Source organism: Acomys russatus, chromosome 3, assembly GCF_903995435.1.
Source record: "Acomys russatus chromosome 3, mAcoRus1.1, whole genome shotgun sequence".
Classification (NCBI taxonomy): Eukaryota; Metazoa; Chordata; class Mammalia; order Rodentia; family Muridae; genus Acomys; species Acomys russatus.
Window position 1 is genome coordinate 40,942,678 of NC_067139.1, and position 20,575 is coordinate 40,963,252.

The following is a 20,575-nucleotide window of genomic DNA, read 5'->3' on the forward strand; positions in this document are numbered from 1 at the left end:
GTCTACCTTTCTTATATCACTTTTAAAAATGCATAGCTGAACGTATCTGTACAGGAAACCCTCAACCACAGAGGAAGAATCCGTGTCCATAGCTGTGTTGTTTTCTCACTTCTCAAAGTGGCTGAGGCCACCGGAGCCCTGGAAAGCTGCACCTGCTGAGTCTCTGCCTCTCCTTATTGGTAAAAACACCCTTTATAACCGGCACCCAAGGCAGCCCTGTACAGAGTAAGCACGTAAGGGGTGATAGTAGGGGTTTTGGGGAAGCGCACATTTGGTGAGTACTGGCTTAGCAGTACTTGGGTCCCTGCAGCCTAAGGAACATTTTACAAAACTCCGTGGGAAGAATCAATATCAATTCCCATCCTTAACTCCACATGCTCACTTCACTTACTGATGCTCGGAACGCAACCTCGAGTTGGCCTACTAATGGCTTAATGGGGCAAAGCCATTTGGAGTTTGGGGAAAGGATGACTGTGGCTGACCTAAGAGACCCGCACTTTTAGCTGGGGCCTCTAGGAGAGGCTGAGCTCATCTGACTTTCAAAGAGGTCAGGGCGGCTTCCACTCAGAGATCATAAGACTGAGGTGCGCGAAGGAAGCACCTAATGGAATCTGTTCCACCGAAACACCGGCATCCAGGAAGGAGAGTGATAGTAAAAACCCAAAGCAGATTGAACCCGAAGGACACTCAGCACAGATTAAAAAAAATTCCAGGTCACACTGTGACAGTCTGTTAGGGCCAGCTCTCCCTCAGGTCTGTAAAACTCAGCACCCTCATATGGGACACACTTCAGTTAGAGGTAGGTGTGGGGTGGACTGTACTTAACTATGACAGATGAGCCCACCCAGAATGAGGAAAGGAAAATCCTTCTAAACTATGTCCAGTGTCTAATTAAAGATCATCTGTATCACTACGATTTGAGGCTAAAAAGGACCTCATGCCCATTTTGAGTACTTCAGCTCTATCTGAGAAAATTTTCCATTTAAACAGACACAGGCCCTCGAGGAAAGTGGTTCATCAGGCCTCCTAGAATGATGAAGAAATAAGTCTTTCTTAAAAACTCCAGTTTTAGTCTGGCATCATGACACGCACCTTTAATCCCAGCACCCAGGAAGCAGAGTCAGGAGGATCTCTGTGAGTTAGAAATCAGCCTGGTCTACATAGTAAGATCCTGTCTTAAAACAGCACAACAACCAGGAAAAGAAAACTGTAGGTATTAGAATCCCTAGACATCAGGACACACTCTGGCTGACCAGGGTCCAGTTGGCCTTTAGCTTCTTGCATATACCCTTGTATTGTTTTTAATTCACATGTATTATTTATATTATCTGTAGGCCCAGCTAGTGACCAACTAAGACACAGACACTTGTTATATTTAAAATAGCCGTAGTTAACCTGGGGCAGGGCAGATATCAATCCTCTAAACTACCTCCCATAGTGGGACAGGTATGGGATCCCTGCCTCAATCCCATGCCATCTGCTTCCAATAACTTCTATCAAGCTGCCTCCCATCCATAATCCCAAATACTTGTTAATGTTCTTCATCTGGGCTGGATTTTTTTTTTATCTACGCCACCCATGCGCTTCTCCTCCAGCTAACCCATGGTAGCTTTCCTCTCTTCATTTCAGGTCTCTCTCCTTCTCCTCGTGGTGGTCTTTCTTTTTCCCAGAATTCCTCTCTCTCCTAGCCCCACCTATCTCCCTTTTCCCTGCCCAGGTGGGATGGCTTTTTATTAAGGGACCGGTAAATCACAGAGACAGCAAGCAGTAATTAACATCAAAATACATCAGACCCTCCCCAATGCCCTTGGACTTGTTGACTGGTTAACTTGTCTTTGGTTGAGAATAATAAGGACTCACTTCAAATAGGCAGAAGCAGAAAACTAAGTTGCTGACAGGATCCTAGCAACAAAGTTTGGATAACTACTCCAGAATTCCAAGAGGCACACCTGCTTGGCTTGGCTTAGTTTTCCTGCCTAGAGCCTTTAGCTTTGTCTTGGTGGCAGAGTCTCGGGGATAGTGGTGCCATGGGGCTCACATGTGGGAGTGCCCCGCAGAGCAGAGACAGGCAAGTGAGGCAAGACACTCCCATGGGTGATCACTAGCCACAGGAGAGAGCTCCCTCCCTCTTCCCAGTGAGGAGCAAGTGGTGCTGGGAGCAGCTCTCCATGGGGCTGGGGCTTCCACATTTGGTTTTTTGTTCTCATTGTGAATCTCAGGTTTATCCATGTGGCTGTCATGGCTCACAATGTTGGGGATGGTAGCAAGTTCCTGCTGGAAACCTCTTTGATTTTGGGAAATATCATTTTTTTCCCCACAGCCTCCATGTCCATCTTTACCTGAAAATAATTTTTTTCCTTAAAGTTTAAGTGTTATAAACAATGTTGTGATTTTTCGCTTATGCCTAGACTTCATCTTGTGGGCCCAGGATTTAAAAAATGATGTTTTTATTACTGGAGGAGGTGTTGTATGTGTGTGGGTCCTGGTGACATGCTTGTGTTTAGCCTTGTTGGCCTGGCTCTTCTCAATGATTGCTTTATCTCATTTTGTTGTTCCAACATGTGCAGTTTAAAGGCTTTGTTTAACCTTGATTTCTATTTTTAGGTCTTAGAATGGACTTTAGATTTCTACAGCACCTTTACTTGTTTTGAACAAATTTGTTCCTGACACTCAGCTGGCAGCACTTGGTGTTAGCCTGCCTATGCGGCCAGGCATAGTCTTGGAAGCAAAAGCGAGTAAGAGGTTACTGGTCTTAAGTGACTTTCATGGTGAATATGCAGCTTTGTTGATGTGGACTACCCCAACAAAACGTGAAACTGGGGTAGTTGAAAGGCAACAGGAATCTATTTCTCACCTTTCAGTGAGATGTCCACAGTTAAGGGATCAGCTGGTTTTGTGTCTGTCAGGGCTTCAGTCTGTCTGGAGACAGTGTCTTCGGACTGTGTCCTCACTGATGGAAAGGGTGAGAGAGCCTCATTCCAACTTCTGTTTGGACTTGGATTATACTCATGATGGTTTGATGTCTCAACCTAATGGACTCCTAGAGACTTCACAGGCTAACTGCATTTCAGCATATGCATTTGGTGTTGGGGGGTGGGGTATACACATTCAGAATATAGGAACTGCCCTCTGCAATGAGACCTACATGGCAAAGCATTGAGGCTGAGGAGGGGATAGTGTACTTGGGGGGGGGGGAGGTTGGGAAAGGCTTCAGAGAGGATATTTAACACCCTTTTCTTTTCCATCTCCACCCATCTAATCCCTGGCGGAGGATCCCAGCTGCTCCTTTCTCATCTCCTGAGCATGCTAGGCTCTGGTTCTGGAAAATGTTGCTGAGCTTCTTCACCGCCTAAGGTCCAGGGAATGAGGCACAGAGGGCTGCTACGCTGTCCATGGTGCTGACCGAGGAAGCCAGGGGCAGAGGCAGTGTGTGTTTCCCCAGCACCCTGGATCTTGAGTTTATACACAGTGTAGTGTGGGTTGCTGAAGATCAGCTTGTTCCAGTTCATCTGAGTAGACAAACTAAAACAACTGCCCACAACGCAACACCTTTGCAAACATGGAACGGGCCTATAAGGAGTCTGCCTCCGCTCTGAGGACCCAGGGCAGTATGGCTTTGTGTCTGATCCCACCTGGTCCAAAGATTACAGAATCAATTCTAGCACCCCTAGGGCACAAGGCATCATGTGCATCTGTGGCGCAGAGGGGCAGGGAGGAGTGAGAGCCGGCTGCCTTCTGAGTTGAGCCAGTCCTGTGGTGATGCTGGCGAAGCTCCAGGTCTTACATTTAGGGAGGAGCAAATGCCTACAGCAAAGATGTGATAAAGTCAAAGGCCACTTACACGCAGGCAGCATGGAGGTTATTCTAGGCACCTTTATCCTTATCTGAGTGTGGAGAGTGATGAAAGCATTTATACTATGTCAGTGTTTATCCCTCCCCACACTCACACATCAGTGTAAGAAAGCCCTGCTATGGCCACTGACACCAAGTCCAAAGACAGTTTCACAGGCTTTGGTCCTCATATCTTTAAATGGAGCTGGCAAGTGAAAGCATGGGAAGATTCTATGGAGTCTGAACACAGAGCTTAGAATGCAGGAGACACTCAAGCCTGCTAGCTGTGGGTGTAGCTTCATGATAGAATACTTTCTTAATATGCATCTCCCAGGACTCCTGCCCATGATCAAACATGGCAATGATTGTCTTCACACTAGCAAACGAAAGCTGGCAACTGCCTAACACAGCGGCAGTGCAACTGCCTAACACAGCAGCACTGCAACTGCCTAACTGTGCATCATAGACCTGTGCCAGTTGGTGAGTTCTTGGAGGAGAGGCTATTTGAAACTTTGAAAATTACAGAATAGCTTTATATCTGTTACATCCAGTGAGAAAATAGTTGCATCTTGTGGTTTTTTTTGTATTTGTGCCTTTAAAAATTTCACGTGTGTGTGTGTGTGTGTGTGTGTGTGTGTGTGTGTGTGTGTGTGTGTGTGTGTGTGTAGTATTATAACATTCTTGAATCAGCAATGGTTTGAAAATGTGAAAGCTACTCTTGCCTGCAGGTAGATTGTAAGCACCAACCTAGCTTATTTATTCTTTAGGATTCAGATTACTGAAACTCAACCCCCACAGGCCCCTCAAGTGTCCTGTGTCATTTAGGGACTATGAGTACTGACAAGCCCTCTGACCAGGTCATGACCTCCATCTACTCCCAAGGTGAGTCCTTTTCCTGACCAGGTTGTCTGGATGAGCTATGAAAGCCAAAAAAAAAAAAAAAAAAAAAAAAAAAAAAAAAAAGCAGTTTGGTGAAACAAGACTCAGTGGCCAGTGTTGGCTCAAACTTTGGGAGTCTAGGTGTCTTTAAACCATTCTTGTGATGGTTAACCCACTCCTGAGTACACAATTGCACATAGGACCCTAAACATCCTTGAAGAACACAGTAAACTAAGTATAGGTCAGAAGTGACTACATCAAAACCCTTTGTAAAGTACACGCAGCATCTACCATAAGATATGCTCTATGGATTGACCAAGAAAAACAAGTGTATATGAGGGGTCTAAGGAGGGTCTGGTGTCAGAAAGTCTTCAGCCACACTGACTGAGCAAAGTTCGGGAGGCTAGAAAGCGCCAGTCTTCTGGACAGGAAACAGATTTTGCATTCCTTCCCTTGAAGGAAGAACCTTGTGTGCCTAACGTTCCAGGTTAGCTCCAGGCTAGCGTGGAGCACACAGACCTCTGTGTGCCTACAGTTCTGTGCTGCCGTGGCACTCCGTGACGTGTTCTATATAGATTTTCTCTGAGTCTTTCATGACATAGCTCCTGAGATGAAACTTCTAGATCATTAAGTATAGCCACCTTTATCTTGGGACATGTGATAGGCTTTCTAGACTTTGCATAGGAAGCACTTTGAGCACCGCCACATTGTGTGGGATTCAAAGCTATCCTCGTTGACCTCTCCCAGCTTGAATCGCTGCTCCTTCCTCCTTCAAACATTTTCCTCTCCATTTGGACCACAGTGTTTGGCACTGACTGAGCAAAGGTCATTTATCCCCAGCGCCTGGGAAGAAAGGGCCTTGACGCTGCTCTCTGGGTACCAGCCTTACTACGATGGGAAAGCATCTGCCTTCTGACCCTTACCCTCTAGCCCTAGCCCAGCTGTGTGTAAGGAGTAGAGTTGGGGTCATTTTTGGTGACTTTCCAAGCATGCTACCTTTGGCTGCCCATCCTCCAAGCACAGCAAATGTTTGTGTGGCTGGACCCATTCCTTTACAACTCCCTGTATCCAAGCCTTTTGGTGGTCGCTGGCCTTTCCTACCCTAGATATAATGGAACACAATTAATTCCATGGAAGATATCCCTAGATAGACTTCTCGGGGGAGATGAGTAAGACGTAGAAGAAAGTTAGACAAGACTATCCGAAGCCACCCCTGCCTTGTGGCCCCAGATAAACACAGCAGAATGAGCGCAGGTCATCCAACCAATTTATCAACATAATCCCAGAAATAGTGTATCATTTTAAGTGGGCTTTGTGGGAATGCCTTCAGCCAGCAAGACGCTGGAGTAGTAAGTCTTATATCAACAGCTAACTGGTATAGCTGGTATTTAAAAAAAATGGTGTATGTGTGTGTATGTGTGTGTGTCATACACATGCATGTGATGTATGAAGGGCTGTGTAGGCTACAGTATGTGTGTGAAGGTCAGGGAACAACCTGAGGAGTCAGTTCTCCTCCACCTTTATGTGGGTTCTGGGCATTGAACTCAGGTCACCAGGCTTGGGCAGAAAGTACCATTCTCAGCTGATCACCTTACCTTAGAGCTGAGCACTCAACAGCCACTGATTCTCAGTTCTAAAATAGTAACTTGTTAAGGAGGGCCCAAAGAAGCGCTCGCTGAGCAAGGCCTAGGGTTCAGCCCTGAGCACCAGGGACAAAGTAAAAACAACACTGACAGGCCTGAGCAAAGGAAGGGCCTTGTGAAGCAGAACGCTCAGACAGCCCTTTCCTCAAAGGATGCTTCTCTGTTGAGGGCATTGATATTGTGAAGGGTTGACTACTTATAAGCCTTAAACACTTAAAAATTATGTTAAAATTACCCCTGAGATCAGTTTTAAGAACACAGAAAAGCTAAAGATGAAACAGAGAAGTAAGTGCTGGTGAGATGGTTCAGTGGGTAAAGGTGCCTGCCCCCCAGCCTGGTCATCTGAGGTCAATCATCAGCACTCATGTGGTGAAGGAGGGAACTGACTGGCACCAGCTGACCTCTGACCTCCCCACACACAGGCTGTGACATGTGTGTGACCCTCCCAAACAAGCAAGCAAGCAAGCACACAAACAAACAAACACACAAACAAACACAATGATAATAGAAAAAGAATCAAGGAAGGCTAACTAGAAACAATACTTTGACCAGATCTTTATAGAACAGGAATCTCCAAGGAAAATCAATAAGCATACATGAACATTCACTCACTAAAGAAATGTAGTGGAATAGAAATACATTTTTGGTTTTGTTTTTGTTTTTGTTTTCCAGACAGGGTTTCTCTGTGTAGCCCTGGCTGTCCTGGACTCTTTGCTGGCCTTGAACTCTGAGATTGCCTGCCTCTGCCTCCTGAGTGCTGGGATTAAAGGTGTGCACCACCTTGCCCGGTGAATAGAAATAAATTTTAAAGCCCCCAATACTGGATTATCTCATTGCTCCTGGCTGATCTGTAAAAGGTGACCTGAACATGCCTCTCTTTAGAGTCTCTGCCCCTGACCACTATCAATATGAACGATAAAGAGCTGGTTGTGGTTAAAAATACGCTTGAGCAAACACCTTCTTCTTTACCTCCACTCTGTCCCTGGAAACAGCATCTATATCCCTGTCAGATGGTGCAACTGTGAGATACAGGAGCAAGATTCTGCTGTTTTGGAAGGGCTCCCTGGAAGAGAATATGAGAGCACAGTGAATTCTCTACAACAGTCAATTTTCCTTATGAAAAAGCCCATCTTTTCCTGAGGATTTGCATGGGAACTCTCATCCATTTTAAACCTGGTTTTTATATGAAGGGGAGCAGTTTTTTAAATTCAAATGACCCATGATTTAATTCTTTTCAAAGGGACCCAATATAGTGTCCTCCTGCAGGGAGCAGACTGGCCCACAGCAACACACGTGCGTTTGGGAGTGGGGGTAAGGAGCGTGCTTGCAGACTGTTGGGAATTGTCCCTGCTCCCTAAGTGGGACACTGGACAAACCAGCAGTTTGGCTGGGAGGAAAACCGAATTTCTTAGGAGAGCCCTGAGACTGTCTAATGAGGACATGAACTTGTTTGAGAGATGTGAGAAGACCGACTAGAATTAACACCTAGAACAGCCACGAATATAGCTGAGTTCATAATCAGTGATTATGCAGCCAAGACACGCCTCACCGTCCCTGCAGGGATAGAGCAGAGAAACACAACCAGGCTTTACTTACGGTGCTGCTCATGTGTCAGCGTTTCCTCTCTTCTCAGACCCTGAATGACAGCATCCTGTACACCCCTGAGAGCTACCAGTGCTGTAGACAGACAGACAGACATGTGGTAGGGCCCTGAGGAGAGGTCAGGCAGGCCCGTAAGGCAGAAGGAGGGATTTCTTGTAGATCTCAAGGTCTCAGTCATGGTCACACCATTTGTGAAAGTCCATTTTGGCTGAACAATGACAACTCAAAACAAAACAAAACAAAACAAAAACAAAAAACAAAAACAAAAACAAAAACAAAAAAACCCCACCACCACCAACAAAACAAACAAACAAGCAAAAAATCTAAGGCAACTTGGTTCCTGGAACTAAAGAAACTTGATTTTCTAGATTCTTACCCCCTTGACTTGTTGACCCCCAACCCCCACCCCCACCCCCAGGGATGGGATGGCTAGCCCAGAGAGCTATTTATTAATTATCTGGCATTCTTTGACGGACTCACTGGTTACCCCTGGCAATAGCCAGCTGTGGGTGTAAAAGGGAACCCTTTTTTGTCTCCCTCTTTCTCCTGTGCTGGAGCTACCCCGCTTGCAAACACGTGGCAGCTAGGGGACTCTGATCTGCAGCTTGGGCTGCAGGCTTCTTTTCCCACATAAAGAGCTCCTGCTGCCATGGAATTGGTTTTTGTTCTCTTGGTCCTCTCTCCTCTCCTCTTGTACGCTTCTGGGGGAGCATACAAGGGGAAGATTGTATGATTGTATGTCCCTGATTGATGAATTATCTACAGTACTGTCTGTAGTCAGACTGTTTCTGATTCCCTATGAATGGCAGGAGAGAGAGAGAGAGAGAGAGAGAGAGAGAGAGAGAGAGAGAGAGAGAGAGAGAGAGGGGTCTTGCATTGCCAGGGAGGGAGGAGGGAATCTTGGTGATGAATGAAAAGGAGGTACATTTGGTTAAAATGTACCAATTATTAGGGGATGCCAGCACTGGCCCCTGATGTCCTGGGGTCTGGCGGCCTGAGGTGTGTAAACTTCCTTTGGGGGAGGATTAGCGTCCAGTCCCTGCTCTTCTCCTGGAATCTGGGCTCCTGGGAAGTCTGTCAGACAGCCACAGACTCACAGTCCCTCTCTCAGCGGGACCTACCATTTCCTTAAAGCAGCTGTGGGGACAGAGACAGGGAGAGGCTACAGTGGGCTAGGCATGACAAGCTCCTCACAGCTTAGGCCCAAACCTAGCATCCATTGCTATCTTAATTTTCACCCCAAATTGCTATTTTCTCCAATTTGATATGAACAAAATAGCATAGTCATTTTTGAATCTGTAGATTTATCTTAATGAAAGATAAAGGAAAAGCTTGTAGGTGGCACATAATTCCTATCTTCCCTGGTCAAAATATAACATAATGGAAAATATGTAATTTTCTAAATTGCCAGTTAAGCTCAGTGGAGGAAACTATTCCACTGTAGGAAGTATTTGAGTTCTATGCTGATTCTAGAATTTCCTGTAGAAGAATGTTAATTCAGAACATGGCTGTTCTGGCAAGAGATCACATCCAAAGATCTAGGTCTGTGTCATCTGGCTGGAATACAAATACATTTTTAATCCAGGAGACAGAGGCAAACAGATCTGAGTTCAAGGCCAGCCTGGTATAGAACAAATATCAGGTAAAGAAAAGCTTAGGTACAGGAGTGGTGGTACATACCTTTAATCCCAAATGAAGGTAAAGTTAGTTTGTAGAAGGAAGCACCCATGTTTCAAAGTGATGTCTAATTGAGTGGCAGAAAAGGTGATGAGTCAGAGAAGATTTGACAGAATAGGATATGCCCAATTCTCATGAAAAGAGAGAGGAAAGGGAAGCTACTTAAGAGGCAATTTTACAGAGAGGAGGCAGTTTTTACTGGGACAGTAATAGAGAGATGGGCTGCTGAGAGAGAATTCAGGTGAAGACAGAACAGGCCAGAAAATGAAGAAGCCAGAGGATTAGAGCAGATTGTTGAGTTAGTTTGAGGCTGAGCAGGACAATTCTGGGTGGAGAGAGAAGACAGATTAAATTAGTCAGCTGGGAGAAGAGTTTGAGCCAGAACAGCTGAGTTGAACTAGCCAGCCCAGAGCTCAGTAAGAACAAGAAAGGACAAGCTTATTAGGCAGTTAAGTTTCAGAGGCTGAAAATATTCTAGGCCTAGGTTAGATTGTATGGAGTCTAGAAGCTTCCAGGACTAGGCATAGGTTAGCAGAAGGAGGCAGTTATCTTCCTAGACAACAACTGAGCCAGGAGAATAAATAGAAGTTCCTTTTACAATTTTTCCATCAGCTTTAGAAACTCTCTATAATATGGCTGGTTCATTCGGGTCAAAATGACTTCCATTCTTTGAAAACATATCATTTAAATGGAAAATATTGAATGATTCATTTGGGGGATGCGTTGTTAAACTCCGTATAAGCTATTATGTTTTGTTCAATAAGTTAATGAGAATTGCATGAGTGGCACCATGCCAGATTCTTCATTCAGGTTTAAGGATATGAGCCACTTGTCTATGCATTATGTTTTATATTATTATTTTAATATGTTTTTGGTAATATGCATTATGCACACATGACACACAATTCAAAAGGTATGAAAGACCAAAGGTGGAAATAAAACATTTGCCTTCCTCACTCCCCAAATCCAGACTCTGGGGACCTGCTCTCTCTTTCCAGTGTAGCCCACAGACTCCAAGCTCCTGTCTGCAGAGAATAACATGCATTGCCCGTTATCATGCGTCCCATTTTTTAAAGTTTAAGATATTGTTGACTGTGTCCCTAGCTGAACATGTGGAATGTCTCTCAATTGTCCCCGTTCCCTGGCGATCTAACAGCTGAGAACACTTTGTAGGATAAGTGTGGATAAATGTGCCACACTGGTTTGTATGGCCTCTTGCAGTTAGATCATTTCTAGCTTTTTGCTCTTACAGAGGAGCCACTAGTTCGCCCTGTGCATAACTTATTTTGCATTCAGAATGTAAGTTCCTCCCAATTTTCACAAAGTACTGGAACAACCCAGAATCTGTTTTCACTTTTCTGGTCTTAGAATCTGTTTTTATCCTCCCAGTCACGGTCTGTCTTGGTAGAAAAGGTATTTTTTCCTTTGCATGAACAAAAGCATATGCATAAAATACACACCTTGTGTGCAACATCTCATGTACATTCCTTCCTGAGCCCTCTCTCAGGATTACACTCAACCAAAAAGTCACCGTGTTCCAGTATACATCCATAATGATCGTTACCAGGGACTCCTGCCCCAGATTTAAATGCTGATTTTAGTTTTTTTTATTACTATTTTAAATTATGTGCAGGGGTGGGTGCATCTATGTGTAGGTGTTTGCACATGAGCACAGGTGCCCTTGGAGGCCAGACATGTTAGATCCTCTGAGAACTGGAAATACAGTTGTGAGCCACCAGGTCTGGGTGCTGGAAGTCAAAGTCTGTGAGAGCAGAGGTGCTCTTAATTACCGAGAGCCATCTCTCCAGCCCCTGATCTAGTTTTAAGTGAACTGAGAATGATGTTTACTTACAGGAAACAAATGATTTTAACTGACAATGAGTTGCAGATCACCAGCAACCCCATTGAGAAGATGTTAATAATGGTCTGTTAAACTGTCTCAGAAACTCTTAAGAGACAGAAAACCCTCAAGGATTAGTCTTAAAAATCTACTTTCCATCCGGGTGGTGGGGGCGCATGCCTTTAATCCCAGCACTCAGGAGGTAGATTTAGGTGGATCTCTGTGAGTTCAAGGCCAGCCTGGTTTCAGGACAGCCAGGGATACACACAGAGAAACCCTGGCTCAAAGAACTAAAAAACAAAACAAAACAAAACAAACAAAAAGCCAAAAAACTACCACTAGTATTCTTTAAAAACAAAACAGAAATCAAAACGTGTGAGCAATGGACCTCTTACATATTGGGAGCCATACAGAGCCAGTGCCATGGCTAGGTACTTCCCTGAAGCTTTTTATTTCTATGACATATGAAAAGAGATCAGAGATATCATAGTTTCTTTCAACTTGACACAAACCTATATATATGGCTATGTGTATATGCATATGTACATGTGGAGGAGGAAATCTCAACCAAGGAACTGGCTTGCTGGTATGTCTGTGGTGGTTTGAATAGGTATGGCCCCCATAGACTCATGTGGTATGCATACTTAGCCCATAGGGAGAGGCACTATTAGGCATGGCCTTGTTGGAGGAAGTGTGTCACTGTGGGGGTGGCCTTTGAAGTCTCCAGTGCTCAAGTATAATAATAAGAATAAATCTTAAACAAAGCCAAGGTAGCTGAACAAACCGGAGGAAGCAAGCCGGTGAGTGAGCGGTGACCTTCCCTGGTCTCTGCTTCACTTCCTGTCTCCAGGCTCCCGCTTGCGTTCTTGACCTGACTTTCCCCCGTGAAAGACTGTGATGTATGAAATAAGCCAAGTAAATTCTTTCCCCTCTCAAGTTGATTCAAAGCAAACTAGAACAGAAATTGTAAAAGAACCGTGGGGAGTTGCTGTGACAGACCTGACTGCATTGTTTTGGGGGGATCGTGGAAGTATTTGGAACTTTGACTTGGAAGCAGCCAAATGGGCTTCTCTGTGGGAACTTGGAAGCGAAGAGTGCTGAGAGGAATTCAGATGGAGGTCCGGCTTGTGAAGAAGGCTCACAGGGAGGCAAAAGCTCCAGAGGGTAACTCGTGTGTTGCTTCACATCTGGAATCCATGGAAGCGAAACCGTTTGCTTTGCTTGGACAGTTGATGCTGGTCAGCTGGAGCAGAAAAAAGTCTTAATCAGCAGCCAGGAACATAGAGTTGAAATCTTTTGGGAAGAGTTCCTTCAGAGTCAGCACTCAGAAGCTGTGGTCCAGAGGGGCCAAGGCTGCATCTTAATCCATGAGTAGAATGTAAGTTAACAAAGGGGAGTCTCCCACGTGATACTGGTTTTGAAGGCATTGGAGAGGCTATGGGGAACAGCTGAGACTTGGCACTCTGAGGGCATAGTGGAGGCCAATAGTGGAGGCATATCCTCTGCTGTAAAGGAGACCACAGGACTAAAGTTAGTTATGAAGGAAAGCAGAGTCTTGGCGCCATGTGGCAGGGCCAGAGTCCCTGAAGAAGGCAGGAGAGGCTATGGGAGAAGGAATATCTCAGTTGCAGTAGAGATCCCAAGACATTGGAGATGCTAGGCCTGTGGGATGTCTGTCACGGCCGCAACAGCAAATGTGGAGAGAGCCAGCCTGTGTGTGTTATGGATGGCAGGGCCGAAGTAGGACTACCTATGACTCCTGGAGTCCAGAAGATTGTGTGTAAGTACCAGATTTTGGATAGTGGGATTTTTACACTATTGGATTTGAGTTTTGCTTTGAAATAATTGTAACAGTAGCCTAGCTCTTCCCTCATGGAGTAAGAAAATGTATAGCTTACTTTGGATTTTATAGAAGCACACAGTTAAAAGGCCTTAGATTAAAAAAAAAATACATTGGGTTTTTAAAACACTAAAAAAATTTGTAAAGACTATGGAACTTTTAAAAGTTGTACTGAGCTTAATATTGTGATATTAATACGGGATTTGGAGACAAACAAGAGAGGGAGGGTTATTGTTTTAATTGATGTATTTGTGTGTCAAAATTGATATGCAATGAAATATCAAAGTTAGTTTTTGTCAACTTGACACAAACCTAGATACACCTGGGAAAAGAGACTCTCAATTGAGGAATTGCCTTCATCAGATTGGTCTATAGGCATGTCTATAAGGCGTTTTTTTGTGTGTATGTGATTGCTAATTGGTATAGGAAAGCTCAGCTCTCTGTGGGTGGTGCCTTCCTTGGACATATAGGCCTAGGATGTCCCAGAAAGACAGTCGAGGGGCTGGAGAGATGGTTTAGTGGTTAAGAGCACTGGCTGCTCATCCAGAGGGCATGGGTTCAATTCCCCCAACAAGGCAGCTCACAACCATCTGTAATTTCTGTTCCAGGGTGTCAAATGTCTTCTTCTGGCCTCTGTGGGCATGAGGCATGAATGCAGTGCATAGAAATACATGCAGTCATAACACCTATATACAAGTTGAGACAAAAAAAGAAAGAAAGATATCCGTGCAAGCCAGTAAGCAGCACTCCATGGCCTCTGCTTTAGCTCTGGACCCCAGGTTCTTGCCTGGTTTCCCTCAGTGATGGATGTAACCCATAGGCTGAAACAAACCCTCCCCTCCCCTGCTTGCTGTTGGTCAGCATTTTATTATAACAACAGAAGGGCTCAGAGCTGGCTGCAGAACCCGGACCATGTGAGTGCTGCAAATGTGAATCCCCAGGACCCAACAGAAACACCTTAAAATGAAATAAAAGGTATCTGTCTTTCAACATCTGTACCATTTAGATTAGGCTTGTCCAGAGACAGGAGAAACGTTAATAAGAAAATAAATATTTCAGAAGTTTGTGACATCTGGAGTTTTCTCTTTGACGCTTTGGAGGTCAAAGGCTGGGTTCTCACGGGTTTCTGGCTTGTTGGCCTCTACTCCCAGCAGGAAGGACTTTTGACCCATTGACTCTGCACAGAGCCTGCTCAGAGGGTGTCATCCACAGAGTTGGGGAAGAGAGAGGAGAGAGAGAGGGGGAGGAGACTGGGATTTATGTGTCTACAATCATTTGGGACTTCTAAATGTACACTCATGTGAAAGATGTTTCTTTTAAAAATATATCTTTGTTATTTTTAAAAATCCAACATTTGAGAAAACGAGCAAGATGTGGAAAAACTATGTTTTTTGAGTGTATTTGAGTGTACAATTTTTTTTTTTTTAAAGTCAAGAAACAAAGGAGGCGAATTCTAGGACCAAAAGGTCACCCTTCTAATCCAGCAGAGGCCTGAATGCAGAAAGGCCTGGGCTTGCTTTTTTCATCACTCCGCTTTAAATTTATTTTATTTTATTTTTATTTATGTGCATGTGTTTGTATGTGCTGCATGTGCATGCAGTGTCCACAGAGCCCCGAAGAAGGGCCTGGATCCCCTGGAACTGGAGCTATAGGCAGTAGTGAGCCCCCTGATGTCAGTGCTGGGAACTGAACCCCGGTCCTCTGAAAGACCAGCAATTGCTAATGAGTGAGCCATCACTCTAGCTCCTTGTCATTCTGTTGAACAATTTTTCATTGATTATTCTCAACCTTCTGAACTATTCAGCTCTTCCTCCACATAGCAGCTCTGAGTGTGGAGTCTCCCACCCACCCCGGCTCACATAGCACTGGCTCTACAGTATGTCAGAAGCTCACTGGAAACTCCCCTGCAATGTGAGGCCCCCTGACAAAGCATTGGGGAACCAGCCTGGGAAGGGGCAGGGTACCCCTCCCATCCCTGCTGTAAGACTACAGGAAGAGCTGAGTACTGAGAAAGTGAAAACAGGTGCTGCCTGTGTGCGGCTGATGGAGAGTAGAAATTTAAGTTAAGGAGTTGAAGGGGTTAGATAGAGGCTCAGAGCCTAGGACGAATCCTCACTGGGTCTGAAACCAGGCAGAGGCCACCACATGCTGCAGATGAACACATGCTGTCTTGATGTGCAAGCACAGAGACACCCATTCACTCAGTCCATTCTTCAGGAGGCTCAGAACTGTGTACTGTATGCCACCCACCCCAGGAGGGCTTGCAGCTAGCCTACCTGGGCATGTGTGGTTAGTAAATCTAGGCTATCTCGGACTGTAAGTGATCGTATTATAGTTTTGTATCTTTAAAAAAAAAAAAATCTCTTTAAAAACAAAACCAGCACATTAAAAAACAAGAACAAGAAACACACTTGTTTTTGTTTTTAAAAAGAGAGGAAGCAAAAAGGACATAAAGTTGGGTGGGTAGGGAGAAGGGGAGGGTCTGGGAGTAATTGGGGGTGGGGGAGGGAAAGACATGATAAAAATATCTTGTATCTATGAAAGAAATAGAATTTCTATATCAATCCTTGGGAAGGGCATGGTGTCAGAATAAGGACTGCCTTGGAAAACACAGTTTGTAACCTTCTACCTGGGCTGGTGTCTGCCTCACCCAAGATGGCCTCATGGCGAGCCCATGAGATACGACTGTGTATTTGACAAGAATTGATGCCGTTATGTACTTGGGGAAAATCCTGTAAGTTTTGGAAATTTCAAGGGGCCTGGCTGGTTATAGGGATAGCATAGACTTCTCAGTCCTTAGGGCATATTTTTATATAGACAATGTTATCTCCTGGCATTGGGGGAATGAAGATGTGGCCCAACTCATGGTCTGAGCCATTTGTTGAAGTTGGATTCCCTGGGAACCTTTCTCTCTGTGTTAAATCATGAATGATTTATAGACACAGCACAGAGAACTGCATTCCTTGTTGTCCCATCTTGCCTTCTTTCTCTACCTCTCCCAGTTAAAGAATTAACTTGTTTTTGGCATCAGGGACCAGTTTATTCCACCTATCTCTCCTTCTGTATATGTCACATTGTGCTGATGGGGTTTTCTGATGAGCACAAAGACTTCTTAATATGTAGGTTGGTGCTGTGTCCTATGTTGTGCTGCTAATGCATCTGATTGCTTTTGCCTTTTCGACTGACTAATTGGGTTCCTCTCAAACTTTATACCCCCATTTTTTGTTCATCATTTGTGATCGTCTGATTTATGCTTCTTGAGTTCATAAGCTTAATGTGGTTGGGCCTTTGGTGCTCATTAAAAGGAAGACTTTCATCTGAAGGTTGTATCCTACCTTGCACCAGTGGGACCTTAAATATTATCTTTCTTAACACCAGCCATCTATTATTCAGCCTGGTGTTCCACATATGTAATGCTAGCATCTGTAGAGCTTGCGAGTAATTGACAATATCCAATAGAAACGATAAATCAGACAGCCGCACACAGGCCTTTATGGTTGGTCTACCAGAGAGGGAGGCTGGAAATTGGTAACTGCTATTAACGGGAGCTTTTCAGGTCATAAAGCCAGAGGAAGCCTTCATTATTAATATAGACTGAGAGCCTGTTTAAAATAGATACGCTTCGTTGGATAAGGAGACGTGAAGTGTTGTTGTTGTGGTATTGCAGTTGTTTTGAGGAAGGGCTTGTTTTGACAGAGTGAGTGAACTTGGACTGTAGTGTACGTGACAGGCCAGGTGACAGAGGGGTTTGATAGATTACATGTGTCACCGAAATTAGGATTTATTTTCTTGAAGTGAAAATCTGGAATAGCATGATTGAGGGATCACAGCACAGTTGCCACACAATAGGAGATGGCGAAAAAGCACAGTTCCTTATATGAGCTGCGAGGGCCTTTTAATCTCTCTCTCTCCACTCCCTCTTTGTGTGTGTGTGTGTGTGTGTGTGTGTGTGTGTGTGTGTGTGTGTAAAATCCACATCACAGAGCACAAATATTATCTCAGACCTAGCACAGTCTCTTTGTAATAATTCTTCCTGATGTTGGGTGAGGATTGACTGGTATTTTGTTGATGCTTTGTCAACCTCTCAGGGGACAATGAACCAAAGCTAGGCTAGTGGCTTTTTTATACACCAATAGTAAACTTTGTCAGAAATAAATCTGGGGAATTTTTTTTGATTGGTCAACAACCAATTAAAAAAAAAAGAAAGAAAGAAAGAAAGAAAGAAAGAAAGAAAGAAAGAAACACTGAAGAAATAACCTGGAGACAGTAGAGATGAGTTGGCAGAATTAATACTGTGAAAACAGCCAAGAGTGAGCCGCAGACCCAACACAATTCCTGCCAAAACTCCAGTGACACTTTCATAAAATTAGGAAAAATAACCCTAAATTTTATATGGAAGCATAAAAGACCACCTCCCCATGGCCAAAGCAATCCTAAGTGGAATGAATAGTGTTAGAGACATCACAACAGTTGATCACAAACTATACTACAGAGCTATAGGCCCAAACCAGCATGGTACTGCCACAGAAACAGACCCCAGACGAGTCAGGTCCCGCAGGCCAGAGGAAGGCATTTCCAGCTACTGGCACAGCAGAGGCTTCTGGAAAGGGCTCTAGCAGCACAGGAAAGAACACCAAGGCCTGACAACTGTGATTGTGTGAACTTGATGTTTCTATGCAGCAAAGGAGACACACCATCAGAAGAGAGGAATGACAGCACCCTGAGTGGGAGAAAAATCTTTTTCCTGGGCATGGAGGTTGGTCTTCTACTTCGTTTTATCCTCCCACCCCCAGCCAGGTCAGTCCCAGGACCTTGTGTGCAATAGTCAAGCGCTCTACTCCTGAGCTACATCCAGCCCTCTTCTCTCTCGAGGACATGCATGAGAATGGCATTAGACTTGGGCAATGACATGTGACCTAAAGGACTTCCACATGGAGGAACTTCTGACCTAGTGTGTTATCTCCCAAGCTACCTTCTGCCTGCAGTGGTAAGCACTGGCGCTGTAGATGGTGGTGGCAGCAGCAGCCTGTGTCATTGAGGGGGGTTTGCACAGGCCAGAACTCCTGTACTAACCCAAGCTGTAGCTAGGGCATGAGAGAGAACCATGCTAGTGGTGTCAGGCCACTGAGGTGTTAGGGTTGCTTTCTATATGACAAGTCCCCTGCCCATCCCCTGTCCCCAATAAAAGCCACACTTTACTTAATTAGTATTTGCCCTGTCAGGGATGGCAGTCACCCTGAATCACACATGTCACTGTGGGAACAGATCACACAAAGGAATCACCGCTTAGACAGCCACACAGCTATTGAGGGACAGAGCTGAGACCTCAAGCCTTGTTCTCACTGATGCAAAGGCCTGAGTTCTTGAATGTAAGCCTGCCAGCTCCTCGGCACAGTACGGAATACATTAGAATCCATATGGGCCCAAAACATGCTCCTAAGAGCTGTGGCAGGCGTATTTCAAGCTAGGGACTCATTTAAATCTTTTTTGAAACCAAGTGACACAAAGGCAATCCAGATAGAAGAACATCAGAATTAGAGCATTGAGGGTTTCCACCCCCCCACAACGATCAGTCAAAACACGCAATGAGTTAACTATTTAATCCCACCTGAAGGTGATTTGCGTTCCATGACTTTAAAAGGGGCGTTGAAGAAACTTCCTCCTTGGGTGAGGTTTCAATTTCCCACCTGTCTCTCACAGAGAAGTTTTGAAAACCTCAGTAGGTTTTTCTCAAAAACAGAACAGACACATTTAAAAACACAAACAAAAGACTGACAAATAAGCCTGTTTCAGAAGGCTCAGCATGTTTTCTCTCTGTGGGAAGAGTCAGACTATCCGTGGGTCTTGGGAGGGTGTGGAGCTGAGCTGAGGAGAAAGGGGCTCAGGTGGGCAGGCTTGAGGTTTCAGGGGTCAAAGGGTACACCGAGGCACTGGTTAAGGTGCACCCTGCAGCTGTGTGTGGGACTACTCATCTCTCAGTTTTCAGAGCTGACCCCCTTTTCATCTAACCATGTGGGGTTCACACCAGTTGTCATGGTTGGGCTTGGTTTCCACAATGATTTGTTGTATATATATATATTTTTATCAAGATCAGTTATGATTCAAGTTCAATTTCTCTCTTGGGAAAAGGCCCCTCACTGTTCCCTCCATACGTAGCCTATCCTTCAAACACGAGGAAAACCACTTTACAAATGAGGGTGGTTCAGATGTTCCCTCTACAGGAAAAAGTGTGCTATTATGGGTCTATTTCAGGATGTCAGCCATAATGTATATATGAATATAAACACACATTTATACACATACACATTTTACATAATGAGGCCTAATTAAGAATTGCTGAATCCATTCTTGTGGGTCCATGTGCTCTGATCATGTGTGTGAGCGAATTTAAACGCGAAGCTTAAAAAAAAAAAAAAAAAGCCCAACCCCCAAACCATGCCTTTAGAACAGAATAGAAGAGGAGGTCTGTAAATGCTCCAGACAAGGCTGGGGGTGCATCCCTGGAGTCTAGCCTTTCTCACTGTGGTCCACACACTCATCACACCAGCTTCCTCTGAAGGTGTCTTCTGTGTCTCTCACACCAACACAGGTGGAACATAGGCTACCCATCTCTTCTACAGAGAGAGTTGTTATTATAATGAACGTCTGCATCTGGGCTCATTTTGAAATGCCCAGGAATGAGAAATCCTGAAACTATGGCAGACCAGCTCTGATGAGCTCTAGCTATGTTTCATGAATATCAAAAAGAAAAAAAAAAAGTTGTTGTTGATGTTTTCTGTGTGTGACAAATTTCACAGAAAAGAAAGCTAGACAGAGGAATCCATTAGGGCAACAGTGTGGGCAGTAATGAAAAGTCTGGCGAAGAGGAGAATCAATAATCCCACAATCGGCCATGTGGTTCTCAACACAATTCTCTGTGGTTGGGAATTAGGGAAGTTAGTGTGTGTGTGTGTGTGTGTGTGTGTGTGTGTGTGTGTGTTTGTGTGCGCGCGCGCGCGCGCGCGCGTGCACGAGCATGCATGTGCGCATTTGCCTGTGTCCTTCAGGAGGGAGTGGAGTGGAGCAGAGCTCAGATGATGGTTGAGAGATGTCATAGCTCTTTTTTGCTATGTGGAGTTGTGTTAAGATGAGTCTTGGCTGAGAGCTCCTTGCTCCTCTCTTTGAATGCACACTGCTCTGTCTCTGTAGTGGTGGTTGGTGTACTTGTCAGCCTGACAGAGTGTAGGACCATCCAGGAGACACCTCTGGGTATGCCTGTAGAAA